Genomic DNA, 21,038 nt, shown 5'->3' with positions numbered 1-21,038 from the left:
AAGAGACATGAGATGTTATATAGGCCATCCTAGTAACTTTGCCAGAAAAACAGAGTCATTTCAGAGCATATGAAATGGAACCATTTATGAATATATAACTCTGCTTGAGTTACTGCTACTGTGATTGTGATCCATGTGCAATATGCAATAGCTAACTTTATAAGATTTTACCTCCATTTTGATCCGACCTGATTTAAGTGCCATTATTCAAGAAGCTGTGTTCTAAAGTCATATGGTTAATTCATCAGAAAATGATACTATTCTATCAGTGTTTGATTTTTTTTCTTTTTAATGAGATGTAAGTCTTGAAGTCACACATGGTGGTATTCTTTAAATGAGCTAAACGTAGTTTATATTTGAATATTAGTTAATATGTGGGATTTTAATAGTAATTGCTAAATTGAATGCAATGCAAATCATACACACTGTCATACATATTATATGTTATGTATGTTATATATTTTTATATTATTATGTTATATGTTACTTTTTATATGTTATGTATGTTATATATTTTGGTAATGTGGATTAAACTCAGGGGTGCTCAAACACTGAGCCAAATTCCCAGTCCTTTTTTATATTTTATTTAGAGATAGGGTCTCTCTGAGTTTCTCAAGTCCTTACTAAATTGCTGAGGCTGGCTTTGAACTTGTGATCCTTCTGCCACAACCTTCATTGCTGCTGAGACTAACCACCACACCACCTCACCCTGCAAGTTTTCATTTCTTTGTGCTTGTTCTTTTCTGATGTTGGTACACCATTTATTACTAAATATGTTTAATTTCAATGTTATATGAGACACAAACATTGTACATAGTAAAAATTGTACATCACCATGTGATGATTTCAACTATGTATACATTATATAATGTTTACATCAACTTAAACATATTTATCTCCTGAAACATTTATCCATTTTTTAAATTGTAGTTGGACACAATGTCTTTTTTATTTATTTTTATGTGGTGCTAATGATTGAACCCAGAGCCTTGCATGTGATAGGCAAATGCAGTACTGCTGAACCACAACCCCAATCCCACATTTATCCATTCTCTTCATGGCAAAAACATTCAATATATTTTCTTCTAGCTTTTTGAAATATTCAGTACATTATTATTATCTATAGTCAACCTACTGTACAATAACACACTGACATCTCTTATTCTTTTCTAGCTGTAACTTTGCATGCATTAATAAACTATTTTCCATACCTCCTTCCTACCATACTATTGAGCCTCATACTTGCTATATAACCAGTTTCTGGTTAAAAAACAATCCAATCATATTAACAAGTATTAATTTGATCTTGTTCAAGGGCTAAGGCTATTAAAAATACTAGAATTATTAACTTGATTTCATTTTTAAGGCCTTAACTTAATAATAAATGCTAAAATATATTTGCTTATATTTATGAATGGTGCCACTCAATTGATTAAATACTGACTGAAATTTAAGGATCAATTCATTTTATCAACTAATATAAAAAAAATTATTCACTGAGATGGATAGTTTTTGACATGACTGAAAAGTCAGTCAGTAATTTGAGGACAGATTAGCATCAGTCAAAACAGTCGACATAAATAGATCCTGAAATGGCTATGCAATTTTAACCAAAAATTATTTTTTGTTGAGAATATTCTGTATCACGAAGACAAAAAATATGTGACTGAGTTGAATTGCCTATAGTGCTTTCCAAAAACTGTGAATAAATAAAAAAAAATTAAAGAGATCATCATAGTAGTACTGATTGTGAAGTGATTTAGACAAACAATAATTTATAAAAGGATGAATATCTAAACTGATGGCATCTGTTGTCCCATATAAAGCTGAGACAACACCTCCTTTGTTTCTCCTGATGGTTTGATGGACTATTATCAAAGACATCTACATATGTTGTTAACCATAGTGTTAGATACTCACAGCACAAATTATCACATGTCCAGCTGCTCATGTTTTGAAAGATATTTGCAAGATGAAAAGATAGCCACAGATCTGGACTAAGAAAATTGCATCCTCACAAAGACTATGGCTCTTGTAGGGAAAAAAATGTTTTTGAAAAATGGGTCCAGTTAATATGATCATTGAAATAAATGGGGAATTAAAAAAATAAGAGAACTGGATCTAAAAAAAAGGATCTTCACTAGAGGTATGTCCATAGGACAAGGACAAAGTATTATTTTGTTCTATGAATCTTATTAATTTGATTAATATCTTTCTACCTATCTATTATATATACATGTATATATATATATATATATATATATATGTATATATATATGTGTGTGTATATATATGTGTGGATATATGTGATATATGTATATATATGATGTATATATATGGTAGATAATGAAAGTCCTTGATCTTAATTTCAAATTATCTCACCTGACTTTCTTTATTTACTAATATTCAACTATCAATTTTATTACCTCTTTTGAAGACACAGGACATATCTTTATAGTATAAATATTGACATATCCATAGTTGAATTCAATTGCCTAAATTTGGTATAGTTATTTTAGTAGTTTTATCAGCTACATTAGCTCACCACATGAGTGGTTTCAATTGAAGCATAATTTATCAAAATAATAATTCAGTAACTTGGCATAAGTTGCCTTTTATTTTTGTCTTACCACTTGTACTTCTCCCACAAAAAACACCAAATAAGGGGGCTGGAGTTGCAGCTTAGCATAGAGCAATTGCCTGGCATGTGTGAGGCCCTGGGATAGATCCTCAACACCACATATAAATGAATAAAAGATCCATTGACAACTAAAAATATTTTTAAAAAACAAAATAAATTGGGAATCCCTGTGTTTGCTATAGAGAAACCAAGCAGTGTTAGAAGATTTGTTTTTTCTTTTTAATGCAAAGTGTTGAAGTAACAAACATTAGTATCTTTTAAAGTTGTTCGTAATAGAAGGAGAGGGAGAAAGGGCAGAGTGGGAAGAAAGAAAGTTTGGAAATCTATGATTTAAGAATTTCAGGCATTAAATATAGATAATAATGTTAGTATCATTAATTTAAATACATCAACTCATTTTGATGTGATAATCTGAAAGTCTTCTGAAATTAATGCTGTATTATGAAAAACTGCTTTTGTTTTTATCTTTTTCTTCCCTTCCCTTGCCTTCCCTTCCCTCTCCTTCCCATCGTTCTTCTCTTTCCTTTCTTTCTCTTCTCTTCTCTTCCCTTTCTTCCTTCCTTCCTTCCTTCCTTCCTTCCTTCCTTCCTTCCTTCCTTCCATGTCTCCCTCTCTCTTCTCTCCCTCCTTCAAGTTACATCATATAATAGTGTGATTTCTTACAGTTTTTAATATGGCTCTTAATTTTCACAAGTATGACAATATATAGTTTCTCATAAACATGTTAATATTGATGATAAAATGTACAAAATTGAAATAATTTTAAATGCATATTTTCATTATTTCTGTGATACTCTAATGAGTTTATGGAGGGTCAGATTAAACAGAAAGGGGAGTAAATAGGAATTCAGACTTACATTTACATTCTCACTAGCCAACTTTAAAAAGCAAAGACTGTACAGTAAACATTTGAACTTAATAGTGAACTATATCACTAGTGCAACTTGAAATGGAAAGGATTTATCAAAGTAGAGAAAGTCAACTCTTCTACTCTACCAAACTTTTAATTAACTTCTTTAATTGTTCCCAAAGGGTTTGCAATGATGGGTACCTTTTGTAAATTCAAAAAAATAAATAAATATATAAAAACCAACATAATTGATGATTATAATTACTGCTGATCAACACATTGGAGTCTATTATTTTTTTTTTATCTGTCCTAGCTGACTAAAGCACAGGGTGCAAAAGTGCCTCTCTGAAATGCACATGATTTTCTCTAATAAAATATAAATCTTTATAACTTCATGAGTTATCCCTCCATCTATTCTTCTATTCCTGAGGAAACGAAACTATTTGCAAAAGGAGTCACAGTATATAGTTTACTAACATTCATAGTTCATAGTGCGACACTTAGAGACAGGCTTGGCACACAGCTGCTGCACAGAGAACACTGAGAACTCTGTATCACATAGGACTTATCTGAAACCGTAGCTAAGGGCATTCAAAAACATACTACACACCAGGTGAGAAATTTTCTCTTCATGACTAAGTAAGTCTCAATGCTGAAAAGAACTAAATATGTAATGCTACATCAGCAGCAATGGGGGAAAAATTATAAAAGCTAAGTGTCCTCAGTTTGGGTCCTACCTCTTAGCTATAGTGCACAGTTTTAATGACAACACTCTCATTAGCTCAGTCTTACTGGACTATTTCAAGCATTCATCATCTTATGTGCCTAACAGCATAGCTCATGTGAAATTAGTGGAGGAGGGAATGAGAAGGATTAAAAAGGTCTTGCTGCTTAAGGAAGTAAAATGCAGGCTATCCTGAGCTCTTCATCTAGTTCTCTACGTTTATTAAGGGCAAAACCATTTATCTTTCTACTCATAAATGGAACAGATACAGTATTTCTCCCCCAGGGAACCAGGAGCCACTGGGGAAAGCTAGATTAGGCTTAGAGAACTGATGCAACATAGTGTGGTGCGTTACTTCATGGAGCAATAAGTTAGCAACATGCTTTGATTCCAAATATTTTTAATATGGTTTGTCACACATGCACAGAGGGAAACTAAGTGGCAAAAAAGATTGCCATTGCCAGGTCTATATTTTCCAAGCTATAAGCATTGTGTCAGGATTTTCACAAATGGACATTCAAAACATGGCTGAAGGTTGGCTTCTGTGAGGGTACTTGTAAGAAGAACAATAAAAGAATAAATAACGTGGCTAGAGAGAAAAAAAAAGATGTGATATGTAAAAATACACTCTTTTTATTCAAATGTCAATTAAGCTCTAGATTTTTACCACTTCAGTGGTCACTATCACTTTTTCCTCTGCAGCAGAGCTCTGTCCTGAGTTTCAAGCAGAGTATACTGTTCAGCTGGGCCTGTGGTGGCTGGAACATACTAATTTGTCCTACTACATTTTTAATTTCAGGATTGATATGTTGGCATTGCAACTGACTGTCAGAATAATTCATATACATGGTATTAAAAATAAGTTTGTGGTGTTTTTATTAATGTACTCTTAAAGAATAATGAAATCTTCAGATCTGCTCTAATGAATTCTGATGAAGCGAAATGCTTAAGAATGATGTTCTTTGTACGTGCTTATTCCTCATTTAAGAAAGTAAAAAAATCTGCTCAGAGCCAAAATCTCCAACAAGAATCTGGAGACCCTCTGTGAATTAATACTTTTATCCTCGTATATTGAGACACTATGCAAAAAATAAGAATCACAGATTTTATACTTGTGTTTGGAGCTCAGGATAATATGGAGAGTTTTTTTTTTTCTGTTGCTTTTTAAATTCCTTCATCTTCTGCTTTCCTGCAATCCTACTCTTTGGCAACATGCACATATTTAGAATGTATTTTTGAGTGTAGCTTGCTAATGTTGAGAATACACAGCCACTGTGTTTTAGTATTGCTATGATACTGTAGATGTGACACACTATTCATAAAAATCATGTTCACAATTGTTACACTTTAATATTAAGAATAACAATACGTATGGGTAAATCTTGTTTTTATTCTTTAACATATTCGTCATTTTTTTTTTGCAGGATAACCATACCCATACATTTAAAACCTGTGTTTGTGTGTGTGAGAGAGAGAAAGGTTGAGGGGGTATTTCTAAAAGGGAAACAGGCTTTTGTATTAAGTATATTGAAAAGCTGATAAATTATACTTCATTATTCCTCTGTAAATTAATGCATGCCGGGCAATGTGACATTGCCATGTCTCTGTCATGTTTTAATATGCACATTTTCATCTTAAGTTTTTCAGACATTTCATAACCAAAGTGTGCTCTGAAAGGAAATTTACATCCCCATGTTTATAAAATTAACAACTCCCATTCACTGTCATACTGTTACCCAGAACAACAAGACATGCTAAAGTGTAGTAATGGTCACTAAGAAAGTATCCTTTACTTTTCTCTTTGGAAGCAATTTTTATTGTTTTTGTTGTTGTTGTTGTGAGGCAATATTACCTACCTTTGATATTAGGCCTACCTGTGTTCAAAAATAAGCTCACTCATTTACTAGTTGTATGAATGTGTACTAACTAAACTCTAATTTCCTCACTGTGAATGAAATAAAAATATATATTTTTTCAGGGTTTTTGTGCAGTGGGAAAATAAAATTGCCTGACTCAAGGTAGATGTTCCAGTTCTGTCAGATCTTTATCTTTTTTTCAGGAATTTACATTTTTCAAACATTACTTGGTTGATCTTCACAATAATACAATCAGTTAGGTAAGCCAAAAATTACTAGTTAGGAAACTAAGGTCCATTTAGCCAGTCACAGAGAACACTTGCAAGAATCCAGGTGGTGTTCTCCAAGACTGGCATACATTATCAGTACTCTATCAAATTCTAGAACATAAATCTTTCTGGCCTGATTTTTTTTTCTTTTCAAATCCACATGTAATGCATATACACTAATAGATGAAAATCTGTGTATATTATTTAGATACATAATTTCCTCAGCTATTTCCTAAGTTTTAAGAACTCATAATGCTTAAGTTTCTTGTGTAATTTTCCAAAAGCTTTACATTTGTGTGAAAGGGTATAGATAAAACACTTTTATTATAAGTCTAAATTCTGGATGAGAAATACCAACAGAAGTAAAAGAAAATTTCTAATTTCCTTTCTTCCAGAACATTCAAAACAGTGGACCATCAATACATGAAGGTAATGGCTAAATATACGAAACACCTGAAGTTAAGTCTTTCCCCCATAGTGTAGCATGGAAAAAAGACTTGAATGCCAAAAGGAAACAACTCTCTTGAACTCTTGGAATCCAGATCAATTCTGGAGACTGGAAAAGCAGCATAAGTAGCTGACAGCCATAATGGCCTCATTTATACCTACTGCTGCTCCCCGGATTTGGGCTCACACTTGATGACTTTTTCCCCCAGGTGTCCCTGAGGCTGTCACTAGACTTTTGCACTAGGAATTGTCTCTTTCAGGTAATTGTGACTATGGGGACAGATATGATTGTGTGACAGGGCCAATTTACTACATAGGTTCTCTGCACAACCAAGAGCAGACAAAAAATGGAATTTTCTGCTGAGGAAACAGGGTACTTTGACACACTGAAGAGAAAAGGGAAGAGAAACAGAGTTGTTCTAAAATCAGTGGAACAGGGCATAGCTCTATAAGAATATTTTTATTTACAGACATTTTTATTTAAATATATTATGAAAAGAGACTTTAATTTTCCCTAACCCCTCATAGTAATTCTTGTACCTCTGATTCAGAAGAAAGCCTGGCTTCTGGCTCTCCTCAGACTCCTACTACTAAAATCTCAAAATGGACAAAGCCATATAGTCCTAAAATCCTTATTTGCACCCATGTGATAATATTTACCCCAATATAACTTGAACCAGTCATGATGCAGATGTCTTCCTCACTGGAATATGAACTCCTGCATGGGCCAGAAAATAGTTCTGTTTTTCCTCCTCAGCCTAAAACAGGGTTTGTGTGCACCATAGACACTCAAGTCTATAGAATTAAACAAATTTATAGGAGAATTTTTTAAAATGATGAATTTATTATGTTGTAATAATTTATTTATTTTTCTTTGATAGCTAATTCTTGTGTTTTCTCATTTTGATTAGAAAAGGATATAATGTAAAATGCTTTCTAAGGTTTTCTGGTATGGTAAACACAGAGGTAGGAAAGGACTGGGAAGCAAACAAAATTTGTGCTGAGATATTGTACATGTGGACTTACCAAAGGGAAGAAGTCAACACTTACTGTCCACTGTAGGCTTTTAATCCCCATTATACCCATAAAAATTATGTGTTATAATCCTCACTTTTAAATGAGAAAGAAGAAGATCAAAAAGGTTAGGTACTTGCCTCAAGTCACTAAGTAAACTGTGGAATTAAGAATCAAATTCATGAGTCTGATCACAAAGTCAGTGTTTAGTTCCATATAACACAATTGTGTATTCCTCTTGGTTTGCAAACCTTATGTTAAATGGAAAGCTTAAAACTAGAAAGAAATCACTATGTACAAGTAATAGCATATTTGCAAAAATAAGATATTTATTTACCTTAGAAATAAAATTGGAAGCATTAGCATAGATTTAAAATTAGAAACACTGAGGAAGTAGGGAATGGGTGCAAACTAGATAAATTTAGCACATACATATAGTTATAAATATTAGATGATCTAAGTTTAGAAAAAGGATAGAGCTTAGAAATTCATGGACCTAGTGGAAACTAGGTCTCTGAATTAAATTCATCAGTTGTTCCCAAGAAAGGATTCCAAAGTTACTAAGATACATGTGAACAACCTGAGGCCAAATGAATACTATTTTAAATCAAGAAACCATTCAATACTAAACTCACAAAGCAATTACTATAAAATCTAGTATCCTTATCTTGCAAAATATTTTGAGATTTTATTTTTATGTTTAAGGATATTTAATTTACCTTGGACATATGCATTTAAAAGGTTTGCTAACTTCCTAAGCAAAAATTTTACTGTGTAACAGTGTACAACTTGAAGGGGCACATCTAAAATGTCATATGTCAATGAATAAAGAAAGGTCTTGTGTAGATATGGTTTCATAGCCAACATAGAAGGAAAATGCTTCCTTGACATTCTTGATAAACTGGAAACATTTTGTGACTTATGAAAATTTCATATAGCCTATGGATAACAGGGAAAATATCATTATACTCATTCACAGAGGAGGAATGAATCACCACAACTCATTTAGGACCTTACCCCTACAATGAATCAGTGAAGATTTTTAAATTTACTGAAGGCTTCCAGAATGATTTTCCATAGGATCAACCATGTTGGATGTCATTGTTCTTTGTAATAACATCAGGTCAAGTGATCATTCTCTAAGTTCTTTCAGTATTGTTATCATTTTATGAAAGTGTTAAAATGTATCATCTTTCAAGTATTTTTTTTCATTCATGATGTCAACCTTAACAAAAGCTAGTTAATTATTCTAGTAGAAAAAGTCATCAGAAGAGATAGTCTAATCAACAAAATGGCTAGACAAGCAATTTAACTCTTTTGTGTCTGACCATAATCTCCCTGCCTAAGAAAGCTATGTGAAAAATTAAAATGCTGCTTTATTTAGAGTGAAATCTCATGTAGTACACTTATTTACTTTTAGCTATTTAAGTGTTGGTGAATGGAAATAATTTTAACATTAAGGGAAGAGTCTAGCTTGCTTTTAGTTGCCTCTTTCAAGTCCACTATCCATAAAGAGACTTCATAAGAGATTACAATGGCATTTTTGGTTAAAAAGGGGCGGGGTCTATGCATTTCTCTCTCCTCTTTGTATCTACCTAATCCTCTTAAAATTACTAGGTTCCAGGTCAGGGTGGGGGGAAAGTATCTGTGTCTAATGTATTGATTGCCCTCTAGTGGATGGAGTGTAAAGATTTCTTGTTAATATGTAATGAACCTGAATACTAATCTTAGAATATGTTAAAATGCTGCCTCTGTAGTTTCAAGAAACAGACTTGCCAGCTACTTTTTTCTTTCTGCTCTTAGACTACATCTCTAAATCAACCTCCTTCTATACCATATTTCATGGGTTGCTTTCCTTTTTTACCAGGTTATCAAAAAACAGCAGGTATTTTTGCAAGTCTACTATATACAAGGGACTATGACAGAATCTGTGAGAGATTACAAAGTATAATGTATGGTCTCTGGATTTATAGATCTCACATTTATCTCAGATATGATATATGCACTTGAAAACATAGCACAGATTATCTTTAACTGATATTAAATGTTAAATGTATCTTTTAGATGAGGAAGGCCATTGAGTTTCAAAGACAAATTATCATCTCATATTTCTTCCCCACCATATAACCCATCCAGATTTTAACAGAAGTTTCCCAGTAGAACAGAGTAGAGTGTCAATGGGGTCATGAGTCAAGAAAGCCATTAAACTTGAGTTTTTAGTAGATTTGAGCTAAATATGTTTTAACTCTAAAAACTCCTTTTAATTTGAAAGTGTTGATTTCCATCTCATGGGGTAGAACCTCTAACATGAAAAATATTTAGGTCTGATTTTAAAATATTTAACACTACTTAAATGAAGATTAGAATGCATCAGTGTAAGATTGTAGAGACTCCATACATGCTGGTCAGCTAATTATGTGGATAAAGATGCCCAAATATTTTTTTTCTATACAAAGCCCCCCATCTTCCTCTTTTTTCCCTATCCATCCATGACCTGGAAAAACTCTCTTTACCCCTATATCATAATACTTACAGTATTGAATAATTATTACTTTCTTTATCTCCCTCTATACTATACTGATTTTTTTTTTCATTGCTTTCAGTGTTTAGGACAACTGAAGGCAAGAAGTAGTCCTAAAATTCAATAAAATATTATAGAACACATGAATAAATAAATGAAAAATTGTGGGGGTTTTAGGCACTTGTGGAAATTCTATTGATTATGGCAACCTAATAATATGTTTCAAATTATAATATATATAAAACTAATTCGTCTTCCTGGCTATTCATTTCATTTGTTTGTTGCAACTGTTAGTTAACATGCAAGTAGATCTTATGATACCTAAATCAAAATTACACTCTTTATTTAGCAATTGAGAGAGGACCACGTTTGTACTGTTTTTCAAAGCACATCAACTAGGAACAAAGCCAAATTAAGCCATGCAGTAAATTATCTAATGATTGAACTGAAGAAAATGATGATCTTTTAATGGAAATGTTAATGCCAAAATTCCCCAGAAAACAGTGTCATATTGTTAGTCTGATGAGAAAAGTAATCTTTACAAGATTAGGCAACTTAAAAGAATAAAAGTTGTGTGCTTTGAAAAGTGAATTTTTTGCTAAAAATATAAAAATAGTAGATGTGGAAGTAAAGAGAATGACATTGAAGTCCTCATATTTGTGACTACAAAGAAACAGGGACCTCTTTTAATGTCATAATTCTTTCATATGGAAAATTCTATAGGAATGCACTAGAAAAGAGTATTTTATGGTTATATCTGGTATCTAAATGCACAAAAATAAAAAGTGAAAAGTACAATTAAAAAGACAGGACTTAACAGATAAGAGAAAAAATAGTTAAGTCTATATAACATGAGATTGATGTTCCAGGAAATTTAATGATATTGATGACCCTTGTTTAGTTCCAAAAACATGCTTTTTATGAAAAAGGAAAAAGTGAAAGAAAAGGAATAGAAAGAATAAAACTATGTGAAATACATTTATAGAATCAAATTTTCTCCCCTTGTTGAAAAAGAAGTTGCATTGGAGTATTAAAATTGCTTTAAATACTTGTTCTCTATATTATCCTGATTGGGAATATAACATTAGACACAGGTAAGACAACAAAAAAATATCATTGGTAACATAAACATGAGGCATTTTCTTCAATCACTTCTCTTGTGTACATCCTTATTAGAAGGACCTGTTGCCTATTCTTCTCTTTCCAATCTTAGCAGGTGCAAAACCCACACTGATTGTCATAATATTCAGGCAAACAGTCAACATTCAAAACCTTAAAATATTTGACCACTGGCTTAGAGTTATAGTTTTTCCTTTGTATCAGTGTATTACTCAGAGGAGATTACAGGCAAATAATTATTTATTTGTACTTAAAATTTGGCCCCAAATTCTGAGTAGTTCAAGAAAATCTATAAGCATGGACATTCTTTTTGTTCTCTAGCTTCAGGATTAGACTAGCAATAATTGATTTGCCTGCCTTCTTAACTATCATTTACACTTCAGAAAGGCAGAGAACCTGTGGATTTTGTTCACTGCTTTCAAAAAGAACCATAGTTGGTATCACAGTAAATATTGGTTGATATCAGTAAGAAAAGAAAGCACAGTCCTATCCTTTTCATGATCCTTTTTTTGGTCCTGCTCAGTCTATTTAATCTAAGGTCAGTGGTGAAAAGTTAGGAGGGCAATTTCTCTTAAGGGCTATTCAGTTCCTTACAGAAGAAAAAGAAGACAGTTAAAAGAAATTGAATAACAAGAAAAGCTAAAAGAGCACTGGTCCCAGTTAAGTTATACTTAGAATTTCTTTATTCTGTCCATTACAAGACCCATCTTTGGTTCTGTTGCCCAGTTTTCTTTTGAAGGAGTAAAAGGCTAATGGGAAGGTAGAAGTCCTTGAATTTTACAAAAAGTAAAGTACGTAGCCGTCTTGTGTAATCCAGACCCTATTTAATAAGCAGGTTTGCTGAGTAAGCATAAAAAGTATAAGGCCTAGTAGGTTTACGAAAATGTCCTCCTACTTGAAGATCAATCAAATCCATTCAGCATTTTCTGTATTTTACCTCATACTTTCCTTTCCACAATATAAAAAGCATGCCCCGAAACAATATTGGAAAAAAAATTATGCGTATGTTTCCTAAGAGGTGTCCTCAGGGAAAGAATATCAATGATCAGAATTAGACCCCAGTGAAGATTCAGCCAAAATACTGTCTGTGAAATCTCCTCTAATTATTTAGTGCATGTACAGTATTATAATTGCAAGACTTCTATTGCTGATATGCCTGGGATAACTACACAATGATGTTTCAGTTAAAAATACACTAGATTTATATGTAGATGGTATGATTCAGCAGAAACTGTCATTGATTTCTTACAGCATTTTCAAAAGTGACTTGAAACAGAGCAGCATATAATGATGTATGGAATTCATATTGTGAATTCATTTGAACCTTAGGATGAACTTCACTTTCTTGTGGGACCATGATATTGTGTCCCTGTTAAATGAACCCCATGGATCACATTTGTCAGGGTATTCTTGCTATTAGGAAGACATTTCATATAAAAAAAGTTTACCATGTGTTAATACTTTTTTAAAACATCAAGATTACTTGTTGGTAAGTTTATCATTTAACTTAAAATTTAGGTTTTCACTCATATAAATGACACTATGATAGTAGAACACATGCTGTTCGTATGAGGATTTGGGACTGTTGCTTTGTTTATTTTCCAGACTTGCCATCTCACTTCTAAAATGGTAAGGCCTATGGTGACAAAACAGAAAAGTAAAAGAGAAAATAGAAGAGGGAACAGGAGAATGCAAAATCAGGCTGTGCACACACAAGTTTTTAGGAATTTTAGCATTGAAGAAGTGTGATGGGGTATATTCAGTAGGTAAAGGAGGCAGAAAATTAATGTAGAAGACCAGTATGTTTATAAGAGGCAGACTGTTTTCTTTCTCCAAGAACATCTAATAAAAATGTTATGTACTGTTGAGTAGAAACAAAATCATAAAATCAGCAGCATTAGCAGAAACATCTACTACTACTATTACATGCTTATAAACCTTCTGGATACTGTGTTAAGTGATTTCCATGAATAAGTTTATTGGCAGCATTCAACTGCATGCTGATAGATGTAAAACAGGTCATGTTCCCTAAATCTGCTCTAATCATTGATCCTCACACATAGACATACAGTTGGGGTGTCTCAGGGGTTATAGTGACAGACTATTAATACAAGTAGAAAATAGAAAAGTTTGGAAATTTTGTTAGACTGATGACTATGAGCAATTTGTTCCTTTTTTGTAGTTGTCTATCCATATAATGGTTTTTTTTCCTTATTCATATCCCCTAACCCATATTAACAAAATACCCTCAACAGAGTCCAAAAGCTAGTGAGTAGAACAGATATGTGCATGTAGCAATAAAACAGGGAAAAGGGCTGGGGATATAGCTTAGTTGGTAGAGTACTTGCCTCACATGCACAAGGCCCTGGGTACAATCCTCACACCACCACCCGCCCCCCAAACAAAGAAAAGATTTAAAAAGTGAGAGATGGTATTGGGAAAGCTAGAAGAGACAGGGAGAAAGTAAAGTGTGGACTGAGTAAGAAACATACTGTACAGGTCATGAATTTGACCACTTGTATTATGGAGTTAAGGGTTTGTTTTTATGTCATCTTTGTTAGACATAGTTAGTGGTTATGGGAATGTGTCTAAAAATTCATGGTAGTACACAGAAATACATTCAATTTAAGACTACTGGGGCTGGGGATGTGGCTCAAGCAGTAGCGCATTCACCTGGCATGCGTGCAGCCCGGGTTCAATCCTTAGCACCACATACAAAGATGTTGTGTCCGCCGAAAAACTAAATAAATAAATAAATTCTCTCTCTCTCTCTCTCTCTCTCTCTCTCTCTCTCTCTCTCTAAAAAAAAAAAAAAAAAAAAAAAAAAACTACTGAATTGTTCTGCCTATGCTTCCAAACATTAAAAAAAAAAATCTTACTGCTCTGTACAATTACTTTAATTTTTGACCAGACACTTCATTCCAGATTGGGAAGGACATTTTATAGTTCTATGTGAGATCTTTATAGAGCTTAAATTCTGAAATATAAACCATCCCAGAACTTCTCTTTCTCTCTGTTCAATGAAAAGAATCCCCAGTGGAAATTGGTCATGATTTCATTTCATGAACTATATTGGATGCTTGGATAGTGTTTGGATCTATGATATAAAAGCTCTCATTTCTTTCACATACAGTATTCTCTAAAAATATCACTCCTTTCCATCCTACTTTTAAATAAAACATACAGTCCAATGGCATGATACTCAACTTGGAGTTAAATGCAGCAAAAATCAGACCTGTAATGTAATAATGTAATAGTGCTTTGCCAATGTTTCATGTATGACACTAAGCAGCAAAGGTACAACTCCATCAAGCCTTTGATCTACACTTTAAAAGTACCCTGTGATTTTAAAGGTACCCTTTATAGACCCAAACTTTAATAGACACAAAATTAAAAAAACACAAATAAACAACAAAAAATACCATCTAGAATTTATGGAATTTACTTGTTAGGAGATATATATATATATATATATATATATATATATATATATATATATATATATATATATATATATATATACACACACACATTCCTTTTAGTTAGGCTGCTTTCTCCCTTTTGATTCTTTTGTGCTATCTCATAAGTATGTCTCTCTGCCTTAAAAATCTGAAGAGAAATATCAGCACCTCTTCAAATTAACTAGTACAAAGGAGAATGAAAGAAACATCTTCTTTCCTGATATTTGACTCATTGACAGTTCAGCTATTTATCATTTTCCCTAAGCCCGATGCTCTGCAAAAGAAACAAGTTTCACTCTGCTATTCTACAGACATCACAGTGGCTTGAAATTTTTTTTCCTCAAAGCACAACAGGGACTTTAAGAGTAGAAATGTAACACTACAGGTATCTCCCTAGTCTCTGCAGCACAAAGAGAATATGGGCAGCAACCAAAGTAGTTTAACTGAATAATTGATAATATTCTTAATCCTCAAAAATGCAAAAATTTTTATCATTTCCATTAAAAAGTAAGTGAACGGTGAACATTAAAATATTTCAAGAAAGAATATGAGAGAATTATACTTCATCAGAAGAAATTGTGCATGAAGTAGAAAGTGTCAAATGCTCATGGGAAAAATTGCAGCTCCATAGCAAAAGAAGGTGAAAACTGATTTTTTCTGTTTTTGTGGCTATATTCATACCATCAGGTAGAAACGTTTTAATGTTGAAACACTCCCTAATACCTCAAGAGCCCATGCTTTTCAGCTTGTAAAACTTAGTAAACATGCAGGTCTAGAAGGATTCAGGTGTTCTTATTCATACAGCTGATTTACAGTGCCTGGCTATAATGGAGAAAGTATCATCTTGTAAGCCTTAGGGTATCTCAGAGTAGGAAAAAACCATGTGGGATTCTTTTATTCTTGCTGTACTTACTTGTACAAGAAGAGTAGAACTAAGTAAGGGAAAGAATGCAAGGAGCTTGCACAGAGGGGGAAAAACAAACAAATATGAAACACAGAGCTCCAACTTCTATGTTTTCTGACTGCAGGTTTTTCTTTCATTATTCAGAAAAAAAAAACGAGTTTTTTCTCCAAACTTGTGAATATTTATAGTCTTTTCCCCTGGTTTGGAAAACCAGCTTTATAATGGAAACTGAGAAGTGTCTGTAGAAATTACAAACACAGCAAAGTGTATTCTAAATCCCTTGTGGCTAATCTCATTATAAATGTGAACTTTTTCTCAATGATGCTAGACAAGAACATATTTTAAATATAGTAATTTGGAATGTTAATAATAAATGTTGTACCAGACAGTGAGCTGTAGGCACCACAGCAGGAGCCTTTTGGAAGGATTATTGGTTGTAGCCAATGCAGGACAGAGATGGTGGACCTCAGCAGATGTGAGGTATTGTGGTCAGTAGGGGAATCTGCTTAGCAGAAAGTGAACCTCAGGTCAGATAGAATGAGCCCTTCAGAAATGTCACAAGGTTAAGTCATGTAAGCTGAATGAAAGGCTTTTAGAAAGGTCTCATAATCAGAGAGTTTGTCTCCTGTGTAACAGATTTCAGAAATGCTACTTGGAGGTAGCATTTCACATTTGCCCCATTTGGCTTGCTGTACCTTTTAGCACTGTTGTGATAACAAAAAAATATCTTTAATGCATCTTAGCTGCAGATGTCCTCTTGCTTTTTGTAACTTAAAAGGAGCAACTAAAAACCTGCCAGAGGCACTGCTTGCCCTGCAGGTTTGTTCTCTTATCATCCATTTTAGCTGATGTATTTGTGTGCCTTATATTTCTGTACCATAGCTCATTTCATCCAGAAGGGATTTTGAGGGAATACATGTTCTGTCAAGGTAACCTAGGACAAATTGGATGAAATGAGACTAATTTTATCATGCAGGGGATGTGGCAACTGCAGCAAAGTAAAGGAGACACCATTGAACTGTGACTTATAAAATCCCCCCCAAAACCCTCTCCTTTTGGATTGTGTTTACACCTTACATTTAGAATGTACTGATGGTGCCCTTTACCCTTTAATAGCAGTGCCATGACTTACTGATATGTTGCTTTGGCCCTGAAGAATCAGGCCAGGTAAAGTAGGAATGCTTCATACTTAAGCAGTACCTTTCATCCGACAGGTTAAATCCACCTTACAACCTCTGCTTCATTAACTCTCATAATACCTTCCTGAGATGACATGTATAAACCCTATGGTTTATAGATGGGGTAACAGAAAAGTTACAACAGTTAGCTGACTGACTCAGAATGTTACAATATATCTTTTTAAAAAAAAACAATAGCAATTGATTGTAGAGCTCTGGGCTCCAAGGATGTAGACATAACAATTCCCAGGAAAGTGTCCTGTGAACCTGAAATGCCACTGAAATGGCATTCATGCAACTACAGGGGTGAAAAACAATGCTGTTTTGTATCAACAGCATTATACAAGGGGAACCTTTGACCATATGCGAGAGATTGACAATATTGTTTCTTGGAAACCCTTTCTCAAAGCAGAAACTAAGTTTAATACAAGCAGCAATATCCAGCATTCTCAGTCTTGTGAGCATGCATTGGAAGAAAAATAGTTTAGGAACATGCCAGGTCATGGGTATGGGTAACAGGAGTGGGATTTTAGGGTGTGGAGAGAGAAAAAACAGAATGAAAGGATTAAGCTCATCATCAATATGCTAGAGATGGCATTATAGAAAATGTGTTTAAATATACCACATGGTAGAGTGGATGAGAGTGTCTATCACACATCTGTGATACTATATTCTACACATGTATGAGCTTTTTATTGTTGAACCCTCCAAAATGAATAAGAAGTCTGTGAATATTTAGAAGTAAAACCTCTCTTTGGTCTTGAGGCTTTGTCTGGCATGGAGATAACTATAAAATGATTTTACCAAATTCTTAAGTATAGTTTTATATTTAATGTGCAGAACTTTTTCAGAAGGATTGAGGTTGGTGCTCCTAGGGGACTGAGGCAGTTTATGCTGTTGCCTTTTTGTTTTATTGTTTGGTTTGCATTCACCAAGGAGTCATTTGAGAGTGATTTAGAAAAGTTATGTCTCCAGTGTCAGAATGTTGCCTCTAGTGGTATTTGACATCTTAGTAACATTGTGTAATAGACCCAAACATAACTCTACACCACACCGAAGTCCTATACCTAGTATTCTCACTAGACAAAACAAAACATTCCAATAAGTCTTATCAATAACATGTATTTGCTTCATGTCATATCAATTACCTTTTCTTTCATTCTCCATGGGATATTGCTTATTTGAGGGATAAGTAAACAAAATATTATCCCACATTTAATTTTCAATTCAATTTTAAATTGGGGTTTAAAAAATTGTTTTAAGAGTTGATCTATTGAAAACCCAATGCTTACTGATTTCATTTCCCCACTTTGGCTCCTGGTTTCCAATGAAAGCTTCAAGTGGTTGTCTGAAAGTGGTAGTATATCTGAGTAACAACAAAAAGAAAGCACTAGAAGAAATTTCTGATTCACACTCACCTATTTGGCTCATTGTTGACAAGGGTCTTGTGATTCTCATATTTAAACTAGAGTTTCTTCATTTTTAAGTATTACGACTAAATGACAATCTGTCAACAGTGTATTATATCTTAAATTTATAGATATTTTTTCCCCAAATTTGACATTAACCAGAATTTGGTTACAAGGATATAAAATATTTGAAATAAAATTTTGGTAACTCCTCACTAATGCAAAATAAAGAAGATAAAGATAATAAAACACAGAAGTTTTACAGAAATGAACTTTTTCTGTATTTTCTTTATCTTCTTCCTCTGCCCCTTCCTAAATCTTAGTCCTATTGTCAGTCTTTGCCTAATGCCTTTCCTGGGTGCTTGGACTTTAGCAGATTATTGCTATCATTTCTTTACCAAAGGAGATTGTTAATGATTTGATTTTTTTCCAGCTGACTTTTAATGATTATTTTTATATAATCAGTTGATAACATCCCAATATCAGATCCTTCAATATCCTGACTGGCCCTGTACCCAACTGCTGCATGCTGGATGTACTTCATTATACTAAAGAAAGTATAAAAGGAGATCCCTATGGGGCCTATTTCTTCCTCAATATTCATGTCAAAATCCACATCAGGCCCACAGCAGCCAGCACAGGACCCAGTTCACAGTAGGCGCGGGTCCACCCCTCTACCAGCATGGAAAACACCCACCAGAATCCAGCTTCTGGCACAGGACCACCCCTTCTGAACAGCCAACTACCACAGGAGGTCAAGCCCTTCAGCCCAGATCCACACAAACTGTCCTGTACAGGACCCAGGCTCACCATAGGCCTGGGTCCATCTGCTACAACAGCAGGCACCAATGCAGACCCAGCCTCCAGCACAGGATAACGTCTTCCAAACAGCACACTACTGTGGGAGCCCAGGCCCAGGCCAGATCCATCCACAACAAATTGCACAGGACCCAGGTCTACAGTAGGTCTGAGTTCACACCTCCACACACCTGGGAGCCACTTCCATCTTGAGTCATTGCCATAGCCTTCCCCACACTGTAGCACCTTTTTAACAACAGACAGGGCCTAAAAGCAGGTGCACCTCAGAGCAGGAATCCCAAAGGGAGTGTGAGGCCCACTCTTTTAGCCCCATCTCTGTAAGAGCATTGCTTCCATCTAGGGGCACCTTAACTATTATCTCGAGTTACCTCGGCTATTGTTGCCACCAGCTTTGGATGCAGTAGCACACATGGAGGGACACCAATAGGGTCTGGAAGCCCAATATCAAGGTGCACTACAGACAATCTGCATGGGTACTGTAAGAATCTATGGTAGAAACTGTAATATCTCAGATTCACTGTGTAAGAAAAGAAGACACATAGACCACATGAAAAAAACAAGGGAGGAATGTGCCCCAAACAAACCAGGACACTATAGTAACAGAACCCATGGACAACAAAGTTGATGAAATGTCAAGAAAGGAGTTCAGAAGGTTCATAATTAAAATAATCTGTGAATTAAAGAATGACCTAAATGAGCAAATATAGGCAAATCTGATCACTCCAACAAAGAGATAAGAGAGCAAATACAGGTAGCAAAAGATTACTTCAAGAGAGAGTCAGAAACTCTGAAAAACAATCAGTCAGAAATCCTTGAAATGAAGGATACAATAAATCAAATAAAAAACTCAATAGAAAGCATCACCAACAGACTAGATCATTTGGAAAAATAATGTCAGATAATGAAGACAAAGTATACCATCTGGATAATAAAGTTAATCACATTGTGAATATAGTAAGAAACCATGAACAGAACATCAAAGAATTATGGGACAGCATCAAAAGACCAAATCTAAGAGTTATTGGAATAGAGGAAGGCACAGACATTTAAACCAAAGGAATACACAATCTCTTCAATGAGATAATATCAGAAAATTCCCCAAGCATGAGGAATAAATTGGAAAACCAAATACAAGAGGGTTACAGGACACCAAATGACACAAAATTACAACAGAGCACACCAAGGCACATTATAATGAAAATGCTTAGCATACAGAATAAGGATAGAATCTTTTTTTTTAAAGAGAGAGAGTTAGAGAGAGTGAGAGAGAGAGAGAGAGAGAGAGAGAGAGAGAATTTTTTAATATTTATTTTCTAGTTTTCGGCAGACACAACATCTTTGTTTGTATGTGGTGCTGAGGATCGAACCTGGGCCGCATGCATGCCAGGCAAGCATGCTACCACTTGAGCCACATCCCCAGCCCCAGGATAGAATCTTAAAAGCCATAAGAGAGAGGAATCAGAACACATATAGGATGAGACTTAACTGACATGTATAAAATATTTCATCCTGAGATATTCATATTTCAGCAGATTTTTCAACTGCGACCCTCAAATCCAGGAAATCATGGAATAACATATACCAAACTCTGAAAGAAAATAAAGGCCAACCAAGGATCTTATAACCAGCAAAAATAAGCTTTAGATTTGAGAATGAAATAAAAACCTTCCATGATAAACAAAAGTTAAAAGAATTTACAACTAGAAAGCCTGCACTACAGAACATCCTTAGCAAAACATTCCAAGAGGAGGAAATAAAAAACAATGATGAAAATTATCAGAGGGAGATTTTACTCTAAAGGAAAATCTAATCATAGGAGAATCCAA

This window comes from Marmota monax, unplaced genomic scaffold (genome assembly GCF_021218885.2).
Source record: "Marmota monax isolate L192 unplaced genomic scaffold, Marmota_monax_Labrador192_F-V1.1 WCK01_AAM20220418_F8-fsc00067, whole genome shotgun sequence".
NCBI classification, from domain to species: Eukaryota; Metazoa; Chordata; class Mammalia; order Rodentia; family Sciuridae; genus Marmota; species Marmota monax.
This window is presented reverse-complemented; position numbering follows the sequence as displayed.